Consider the following 11,322-nt stretch of genomic DNA (forward strand, 5'->3'; position numbering starts at 1 on the left):
GTTGCAACTTAAAGAGGGTATTTTATAACGGGGGAGGGGGGGGGGATAAATTTCCAAGGAATACTAGAGAATTACTTATTAATTCTTCGTCAAAAGTTAAGAAAGCAAATCTTTCCTCGATCAAGACAGAAAGGATGATTTTGAACCCCGTTCCAAAGGGGGGACAATAATAAAACCCAGCCAAGAGACTCCTTCCCTTTTGACCTTTGTATGAAAGTGAACCTCGACCCCTCTGGGAGGGAAAGCCACGTGGATTTGAGGAGAATTGAATGATTTTTTGAAAACTCGAAAGAGCAAATTAGTCTAAAATAAAAATTGTTAACTTCATCCCCATGTTTTCGGAAACTACAATAAAAATACTTCGGGCTGGTTATTTAATCAAAGTTTAGCCGCTGTTTAGCAAAACCGCGTTCTAAGCTATCTTCAAGCCTATACCTGAACATTTATGTTTTTTAACAGTCGTGAGTAGGCAGAAAGCTTATAGTGGAAGGACATTTTTTGATTAAATCCACTCCTTACTGAGAATCCCTGAGGGCCACTGATTCCATAAAACCGTGGTTTGGGTTAGACCTCGTGTAAAAAATTGGTTCTTTATGTTTAATGTCCTTAATGTCATTATGTTTTTTAATCTAACTTTTCCTCAGTAAACACAAGTTTACACTTAGACTAAAATATGAACAAATAAACAATTATCCCTTCCCCCCGATCCCGATTCAACCCATGACATTTTTCACATTAAAATTTTCTCATGAAAAATGCATCCTAGTTTAAGGACACTGAAGATGTGAGAATAGGTTTTTTTTCTTTACAATTGATCAGGAGTTTTGTTATCTAAAATGTTGTGGAAACCAGCAAAAATTTTGGGCATTCCAGACATCTTGAACAGACTTTCCGTTACAGCAATGCTCAAATAAAAGTCCGCTTGTTACAAAATCAAGATCTCAATATCCCTGACTCCACCGCTGTTTGTTTTTTTCACCATAGTCTCGACAATGTTTGTGTATCCAGCCTTTACACATGATAACAAGATTTTATTCTCTCCTCCTGCTGTACCGTTATCGTTATCACTCGGTTGTACTTGTATTTTAAGCATTATGCACTTCAAAAACTTATTTTAAATACCTCAAATATTAAATGATGCAGAAAAGGTGTGGACAAAATGTAAATAAAAATTCGCGAGTAAAAATAATACAACAGTATCGACAGTGAACTTATTCCTGAGGATATACTTCCCTCTCCGCTTACTCTTATCCCTTCCTCTCATTCCCTCCCTCTCTTCCAGCCTATCTGCCTCTCTTTCATCTCCTTTTCTTCTTCGTCATCTCCTCTCCTTTCCTCCTTCCCCCGCTCTACCCATGTCTCTCATCACTTCTTTCTTCCTGTTCTTCTTACGTCTCCTCCTCCTGCATTCTTCCCTCATCATATCGTCCTTCCCTCTCTCACCCTCTCCCCGTCTAGATTATCTTTATTAACTCCACCCTCCCTCACTGTTCTCCTTTCTGCATCCCCCGCCATTCTACCTCCTACTTCCCGTCCCACGTTCCCTCCATCTTACTCCCTACCACGGTGTCTCTTTCCCTCATCTCTACCTATCTTCTTGTCAACCTTCTTCATATTGCAATTTAAAGAGAACCCGATTTAAATGAGGTCAAGCAGATTAAAATATCTTTCCAAACAACATCACACAGCAGAATGTAACTCAGGCGGGTTTAGTCTCGCCATAAACATTTTAGAACGAGTGAAGGGCACCAAAAGACGAACCATAAACCCTGGCTCGACCAAACTCGCCTGATAACGCCACTTAAAGGTACCAATAGCGAAAAACATTATAAAGACTAGGAAAAATATCCTTCGGCTAAAATATATTCATAAAGGGTACAAAAGTGGACCTTTTCCAACAAGAATATAAAATTCAATGGTCTGTGCAGCAGCGCGCGTTGACTGTCCCATTTCACTTATCACAAACAATGTTGATGGCTACACTGTCTTATTAGGGGTCAAATCACAGTACTGATCACCAGTCACGTTCGGGCATTTTGTTAACGTTGAGATGAAAAGGAAATTCCCTCCCTAAAGCGTATCGTATGACCAACATGTCACATTTTATTCGAGTTAAAAGCACTTTTCATACCAGAGTTTATTGACACCTTGTTACATTTATAACACAACAGTCAGTTTTGGGATGAATTTCGGGTTTAAGAGTTTCCTTTCATCTATGAATCTTTGACATAATCAGCCGGGATGTCTAGCATTACGGCAAAACAAGCTAGGTAAGTGAAAGTTTTTCCAATTTACTTGCTCATTAAAACTAGACTAAATATGAATGGTTAAGAAAATTCGCTAGCTTGTTGGACGTCACACAACACTATATCGTTTTCATCAGTTCAAAGTTAATGATCGACGTTCTTTGAGATTAGTATCCACTAAGTTCTTCCTTGCAGTAATTGAGAAAGCCATGTGTCAAATCATAAAATGCCTCGGTGAAAGTAGACATCAAATGGATACACTAATATCGGATACATTCTCAGATCCTACTTTCTCCAGATTCTTTTATGTTAGTAGTTAAATTAATTGTCACGCTTTTATCTCGTTTGGAGATTTGTTTGAAGAGGAAAGTTATCATACAAAAGGTCTTATGGCGAAATGGCTGAGTTGCACACGACAGTCGCAAAATAAGGGATAAATACAAAGAAAAGATCAGGCGATCGAAGACTTTCCCCTTCTAACAATTGTGTATTGCTGTAGATTCTGAAAATCTAAGATACTCCTTAAAATAGGAAATACTACTTCAAAATCAATTTATACATTTTTTATTCTTTAACTCCCACGATCTGATTGTTAACTCTCCTCTCTGGCTGCTACACATTTTCTTGAAAATGAGTTACAAGAATTTGGTTTTAGGTCAAGATAACAACTTCTAACTGATAAGTTTGAGTATTCTCATTACCTGTATGCTGAATAATGTATGGGTGTCATTGGGAGAAATTACATTATAATGACTTCTGGTAGTTAAAGGGTTAAAGACTCGGTCCAAACAACAAGAGAGGATTGTGTTTTTCTTGTCAAGGAAATTATATCTTTGTCAGAAGAAGTTATGTCTTAAAGATATGTTAATGCTGGAACGGAAATTGTTTACTACTGAGTCATAGTATAATATTTTCAGATCTAGAGGGAATTTCCCTTGCTCGACTTGCTAAGGCGTTTCTGAGCTGTAAAATTCTTAGAAAGCGAAATTTTGTTAGTTAACACGACACGTAATACATATAATTCCAACGATTCTACGACTGAAGCTATTTCGCTGTTTTACATTAAGTATTTGCTGAATAATTTACTGAAAACTACGACTGTCATAAGGATTAAGTCAGAGAATTTCTTTGTGAAAATAGAAACTGTAGTGAACTGTTTTAACAGTTAAAATTAAAATTTGCTTTCTGCGAAACGTGAACCTTACCGTCGTTTATCTGAGTTTTCTTGAAGCGTTATTTGTACTTTTTGATGTCCGTGAGAGCTGCGGAGGACCCCCTTTACCCACCCAACCCCCCCCTCTTGTACCGAGCTTTCCAAGAAAACGGAGATTCAGTATAACTAGAGACTGAAGACCGTTCTAATTGAGAAATGGTAAACACCACAGCGTACACTATTGAGTTATGGATGCACACGGAAGGTTGCTAAGCACGAAAAAAGCGTAAGAGTCGCTCTCGGCTATCGCCTCGAGCGACTCTAGCTTCTTGAGTGTTTAGCAAACCTCCCAAGTGCATCCATAACTCAATAGTGGACGCTGTGGTGTTTACCATTTGTTTTATAACATAACATTGATACATTGTAGCTAAAGAGTTTCCTTTTATTTAACAAATCTTACGTGACCAGAAAAAAGAAGCGCGAGCGGAAAAATGGTCTTTGCATTTGCTCACGTCAGCAGCGTACACCCATGGGCAAATAGGGGACGCTAAATTGACCAGTCAGAGCGCGCGCTTTACTTTGGTTATGTTATAAGTGGCTGATAGACTATTTTCTAAGGTTCTCGTTCAAATTTCAAACCAGCATCGTTGTCTTCCCATTAAAAACTGCAAAAGATTGAAGAGAACTGCCCTCCGTTCGTATACTTTTCATTTATCATAGTTATAGAATTGGACCTATTTTGTCTGGGTCTTAAATTTCATGACGTCATGCGTGCGCTTCGGTATTATGTGGTCCATTGACAAATTTGCAGGAATCGAAAGAATGAAAAATCTTTCAAAGACAGATCATTATATGATTAGTGTAGTATTCACAGAAAAGAGAACTAAAATCGTAGAATCGGAGAAAACCTGTATTTCCACCTGAAATAGATAAATATTTTTGTTTTCCGCTCTTGCGATCCACTTGGTTCAGAAAACTAAGCGTCTTTATATAAGATTAAAAGGGAATTTCCCTCGCTGGGGGGACACCTGACCTGTGACCATCACACCTCGATTTCAAGAACAATAGACTCTCTATTTCATAAGCGCCTTAGAAACAGCAAGTCTATCTTAAACGTATTGTTCATATTCTGGATGATTTTGGCGTCATGTTCTCGTATTTCGTCCAAAATCACTGAAATAATCAGCCTGTATGCCTCTCGTCATGTTGTTTCCCGCTTTAGCCATTAAATTTTAATGTTGGTGAGTTAAAGTTTCTCCATCTAACAACCCATTGAACAACATTTAACTTAACTACGAAGGTCAGGAAATTCCAGTATTTGTTGGACTTGAATCCACACGTTACTCTAAATCACAAAATGCCTCGGTGGAAATAGACATCAAGTAGTACGCTAATCCCCCGATACATTCTCCGATCTGACTTTGCGTGGATTCTTAATTCAACGTGGGAGAATGTGACGGGCCTGCTGTCCAATCAGAGATTAGGTTGAAGCTGAATTCAAACTTATCATGCAAAAGGTCTTTTGGTGAAATCAAAAGTCGCAAACTTCAATCGGAGAACACAGGAAGAGTAACGGAGAAAACCCTTGCAATCAACGACAGCTCACTTAATTTTTACTGTCGCAGACAAGAATACTTCAATCGTAGGATCTAAGTAAAATCAAATTAGCAGAATATGAGCCCAAAAGTCGGTATGTACTGCGGCAAATTAATGTTTACAGACAGTTTTCGTTAGGTTAACTTATGCATTGGAATCTTAAAGCCGACTTTAAGTCGTAATTTCATACACGTATTCAATTTGATCAAGTAAAGCAATAATCCTCGCAGTTGAGCTGTAATTTATACAAATGCACAAGAGAAACCTGAAAAAATTCAACACAAGTATCAAGGAGGCTTGGGTTCCAGTCCCGTCGAAGCCTAAATTTTTTCCAGGCTTCTTTTCTGCAATCGTTTAATTACAGCTTACCTGCGGAGATCATGACTTTACTATGTTTTTTTTTTAGTGAAAGGGAAACGATTCTCAGCTGTCTTGATCATAGTACTCCTTTAAATTTATTTACATCAAATTTCAATTGGGTCATTTCCGTCCCAATGACAACAGTGACATGAAGGATCAAGGAGCCTCAATCTCATGTTGGCTTCCGTTCAAGAAATCGGTGCTCGGGAGTACAGGGTTCCAAAAACTTGCCAATTTGATTTTTAAAACACAGCTAATGATATTATTTTATTATAGTTCTGATAAATCTTTTGTTTTTTCTTTCTTTTAGAGTCTTAATTTACTTAGTTGAATAGTTCTTAGTTTTTATCCATCGACATTGTACATAGTTTATTACATTTTTGTCATGGTTCATCTGTCATGGTGATTTTTCCTGCAATTCCTAATGGTTTAGTTGCCAAGGGCACCCATAACGGCTTCAGCTGGCAGGTCTACCCTGTTTGAATATTGTATTATTAATTGTTACTATTTTTATTATTGTCATTATTATCATTATTATTATTATTATTATTGTCAATTACCTTCACGGGGAAAGATACCGTAAGTCACCGACTTTACCGTTATTTCTCGCTTCAAAGAACCTTATTATTCGAAATATATTTCAAATTTACGTAAAAAGTATCTAATAACAAAATTCTCTCACAACCATCAGGAATTAGCCCAGGATAAGAAACTCTACTCTCGTTACCAATGATGGCTCTTCAGCCTTTCTCGAACGAGCAGCTGAATTATTTCAAATTTGCCTCCATTGTCCTCAATGAGTTCGCCAGCACCTTACGTCAGACGTTTAAATCCATGTGGGACAACATCTATGGACATCGTCCCGGATATCAACAGTGGGATGACTCCACGGTGGTAAGAAATTTATTTGTTGCTGAAGAAGGTGGAAAAACCAAAGTCCCTACACACCTATCTTATGAAGAATGGGATTGCACAGCTCTGTTCCAGGCCACCATCTATGCAAGATCCTTTGCTACGCCAGATAGCAAAGGTCATTACAGGACACTTGGTGAGCTGAACGTAAGGCGTCATAAAGTACCTCATGGAAAGTTTCATGCGTCTGTTGTGAGTCCAAGTGGCAATACAGCGGAAACCTTTGCACTCGCGATCGATCAGCTTCGACTGTTAAGGAACTCGCTTTGTCACTCAGACAGGTCTGAGATTGATAAACCAATCTTTGATCAATACGTGCAGCTCACTAAAGAAGCATTCAAAGCTCTTGGTGTCAAGACAGATCTCATCGATGCCATCGGTGGATTGACAGAATCTGACTTTCCCACCAAAGAAGTTCGCAGATTGGAAGAAAGTCTTAGACAGGAGACCAGATCATATATCGAGTGTCTGGAAGAAGTGAGATCAAGTGTCGAAGAATTAATAGCACAGGGGAATGCTATAAAGGAAAAAGTTGAAGACTTTGCTTTATTGGAGCAAAAACTAGATGATCTTAAACAAAGCATCAAGCAAGACCACACAGGTAAAAAGGTATTATAGGTCTGACTTTTAAAAGGGAGTAAGACTTAAAGATGCATTGCAGCAGAGTGATCTAAGCGCTACTTCCGCAGGGATACAGGAGAGGGACGCAAGCGATTTTCTCCCTACTTTAATAGTATTGATGAAATCTGGAGCTCAACTTCCTGCTTTCCCCAAAAAACGCTTAGAGAATTTTTTACAATAGTTGCTCTATATGTCCTGATTTGCCTTTCTTTTTGAAGAGGACTACCACCTTGAGCTACCTGTTATTTTTATGATTTGTACAAGACATAAACCGCACCTACTATATTTACTGACTTCGTTAGAGGAAACCTTAGAAAAAGCACGAATAAGGAACATGATGTCCAGATATTTAATGTTATCGCCTAATGTACCCTTTTTTGTGATCATTATTTTCGTTCGTTCTCCGAACTAGCACAATTATGATTGGCTCTTTTATGATTCAATCTGTTTGTTTCTTTCAAGATTCAAAGCCATTTCTTCCACCATCAAATCTTCCCTCAAAGATTCCACACTTCACTGGCCGTCATAGAGAGTGTCAAGAGATCAGCAGTCAATTGACGTCCAAAGGTACCCGGATGGTGTCGATATGGGGGTCGCCTGGTTTTGGTAAAACTTCTGTAGCAACTAGTGTCTGACATCAACTCCAATCTGGAGGACTACCTGTTTACTTCTTCTCCATGCGAGGACTCCGGTCAAAAGCTGAGCTGACTTCAAAGCTTTTGAGCTTCTTTAGAAGACACTCCTCAAAAGATCAAATACCTCAGCAGATGTCCATTGACGATGAACTTTCTCTTTTTCTAAGCAAAATTTCAGATGAATTTGTGATGATTCTCGACAACGCTGATGACCTGCTCGAAAGTGGAGCTCCGAATGGGAAAGAGAATTTTATAAGATTCCTTGAAGTCATCATCGGTCAAGTCGAAAATGTATCACTTCTTATTACGACAAGGGAATCTCTCGAATTTATAAATATGCATTTTCAAGGCCATTACATAGTAAGAGTACGACCATTAATCGAGCCCTTTTCTCAAAGTTTAGTAGCTGGATTACTCCCAAGTGCGACCATGAATGACTGCTCGAGAATTTCGAAAATCTGTGGTAACGTACCTTTGGCCATGAAACTGTTGTGTTCCTCCATTTCTGAAGATAATGCTCAACCGAGTCAATTTCTAAAGGACTTGGAGGACTCTACGGAAAGACACGTTGTCGATCTATTGGACAAGCCAGACTATCCTAGCAATCTACGGTTGAAGTTCCTATTCGAAACCTCTTTTACGAGACTCTCTTTACTGGAAAAGGAGGCTCTTGTATCTCTTAGTGTTCTTTCACAGGAGTTTAACCTCTCGGTTGCTGCAGCTGTTTTGGATATCAAATCAAGTGTCGAAGCCAAGAAGGTCTTGCATACACTTCGAAGGAAATCCCTCCTTGACTCCAGCTGCAAACCTGACGTATTTTCGATGCATAAGTTGCTTCTGTCGTTTGCAAAAGAAAGAGGCGAAGATGAGATGAAAGAAACGATGCGGAACTCCAAAGCACGTTTGTCTGCATTTTACGTCTCTCTTTTCGAGAAGCTAAATGAACAGTTTTTGACTGGACATTCCATGCAAGCATTTACTGATTTCTTTGAACAGAAGCAGAATATTATTCAGAGTCTATTGGAAAGCTGTTCCGATCCTAAGACATGTGACGTTGCATTTTCTGTACTAATAAAATCCGAGGTATTTCTAGATTCTCTTTTCTGGTGCGAAGGAGAAAACATTGACAAACTTTACGAACATGCAACTGGAGAGGCTCAAAAGTTTGGAAAAAGTACGTTCTATACTCGGTTACTGTTGTCTTTGGCATTTACAGAAATAACTTGGGGAAAATGTGGAAGAACAATGATGCTGCTCTCCGAAGCCGAAAGCCTTCCTTTGTCTGTCAATGATAAAGCAAAACTCTTGTGTTATAGAGGCATCTGTCAACTGGCCTCAGAGAAAATGGACGGCGGAGTTCAGAACTTACAAGAGGGTCTTTCTTTGATGGGTAACAGCGATGACGAGCGAATTCTCAAAGTAGCTGCAATACAGATTCTTGTAACCTACTTTCGTTTCAACAAAAAGAGAGAAAATGCATTAGAACTCTACATGGCAGCTTTACAAGAATGCAAAGAATTAGGACGCATAAGTCTACTTGTTATTCCTCCATTGGAGGATAGAAAATTGAAAATTATTGAAGGAGAGAAGCCGGAACCAGATTCTACAAACACTGGACCACTGCGATTAGAACTGATTTGCGCTGTCAGTGAAGCGACAAAACAGTTTTCTGATGATGAAACAAAGGTTGCAATAAGCAATTCTGTGCTAAAAATATTAAAAGAAATAGCAAATCCAAGCATTCCACACTCAATTGGCTTATGGAACTTCCAAAGGAACGTGAATAATACATTAAGCAAAGTGACGAATGATCCTAAACCAGCAGTAGAATTATGCGACAAAAGGATCAGTTATCACAAAATGACCTTAAACCAAAGCGGGAAAGTCACCGCAGGGGATGATCCTAAACCCGACGACAATCTTGATCTAAACCTGCACCAGGAAGGATTATTGAAAAACTATTTGGACCATGGCTGCGCTCTTAACAAGATGGGAAACTATTCTGGAGCCATTCAGTCTTATCAGTGTGCTCTTGACATCGCACTACGACTATTCGGGAAAGAACATTCAAACACAGCTCAGAGTTACTTTTCTCTCGGTCAAACACAACATGCCTTAGGCGACTTTTCGTCAGCACTTAAGTCAAAACAGTGCGCTCTTAAAATCCGCTTGAAACTCTTCGGGGAAGAACACCAAGACACAGCTGAGATTTTCTCTACTGTAGGAGTTACACAACAGGCCCTAAGCGACTTTTCGTCAGCACTTCAGTCTTTCCAGCGTGCCCTTGACATAAGAGTTAGACTCTTCGGGGAAGAAAACTCAAAAACAGCTCAGAGTTACTTTTCTCTAGGGGTAACGCAACATGCCCTTGGCGACTTCCCGTCAGCACTTCCATCAAAACAGCGTTCTCTTCACATAAGAGTTAAACTCTTCGGGGAAGAACACATAAAAACAGCCGAGAGTTACTTTTCTCTCGGAGTAACACAACATGCCTTCGGCGACTTCTCGTCAGCCCTTCAGTCAAAACAACGTTCTCTTCATATAAGACTTAAACTCTTCGGGGAAGAACACACAAAAACAGCTCAGAGCTACTTTTCTCTCGGAGAAACACAACATGCCCTAGGCAACTTCTCTTTGGCACTTCAGTCAAAACAGCGTTCTCTTCACATAAGAATTAAACTCTTCGGGGAAGAACACACAAAAACAGCTCAGAGCTACTTTTCTCTCGGAGAAACACAACGTGCCTTAGGCAACTTACCGTCAGCACTTCAGTCCTCTCAACGTGCTCTTAACATAAGAGTTAAAATTTTGGGGGATGAAGACCCAGGCACAGCCCAGAGTTACTTTTCTCTCGGAGTAATACAACTTCAGTTAGGCGACTTTTCGTCAGCCCTTAAGTCCTTTCAGCGTAACCTTGACATAAACTTAGATTAAACTCCTCGGGGAAGAACACTCAGACACAGCTGATTGTTGCTTTTCTCTCGGAGAAGCACAAAATTGGCTTAGGCCACTTACCATCAGCACTTCAGTGAAAACAGCGTGCTCTCGAAATCCGATTCAAACTCTACGGGGTAGAACACCTGGACATAGGTGAGAGTTACTATTCTCTCGGAGTAGCACAACATGCCTGAGGCTACTTCTCGTTGTCACTTCAGTCCTTTCATCGAAATCTTGACATCAGAGTTAAACTCCTCGGGGAAAGACACCCAGATTCATAACTGAGTGACTGTTCAGTCAACATAGCACGACGGTTTCTTAGCGATTCTACTTCAGCTGTGCCGTGATCTACAAGGCGTGCTCATGACATTCAGTATTTACTCACAATAAAGCTGCAGAGAATATACTGAGGGATTCTATTAAAGGAATAAATGATTTAAATCAAATGATTGATGTTCATAAAAATTCTAGGTTATAGGTCTCAATATCACTGACCCCACCGCTGTTTGTGTTCGACACTATAGTCTTGTTAATGTTTGTATATCCAGCCCTTACGTATGAAAACAAGATTTTATTCTCTCCTCCTGCTGCGCTGTTATCGTTATCACTCTGTTGTGCTTCTATTTCGAGCATCACTCCAAAAAAGTCTTTCAGCAGTAGTATTTGCTGTGTCAATAGCTTTTACAGCATTAAAAAGGTTTTTTAACTTTTAAATTTCACTCAAGCAAAAAAAAATTTCAAAGAATTTGCCTTTCTTTCTACCGTGCGAGGCCAGTGCGCGTTAAGAACACAATAAACGCGCGCATGAAATAGCAAATCTTTTGGGCTCTGGCAGAAGTCACTTTTCGCTGTTTCACTGGCA

At 39.4% G+C, this 11,322-nt stretch overlaps 1 pseudogene across 1 annotated transcript; it reads left to right on the forward strand.

Annotated features, from left to right (window-relative positions):
* The first annotated feature begins 5,502 nt into the window (after window positions 1-5,502).
* Window positions 5,503-11,322, forward strand: LOC148720856 (uncharacterized; annotated as a pseudogene). The gene is made up of 2 exons (XR_015992979.1): window positions 5,503-6,868; window positions 7,351-11,322. The product of XR_015992979.1 is annotated as an uncharacterized LOC148720856 (transcript).

Source organism: Stylophora pistillata, chromosome 11 (assembly GCF_964205215.1).
Source record: "Stylophora pistillata chromosome 11, jaStyPist1.2, whole genome shotgun sequence".
NCBI classification, from domain to species: Eukaryota; Metazoa; Cnidaria; class Anthozoa; order Scleractinia; family Pocilloporidae; genus Stylophora; species Stylophora pistillata.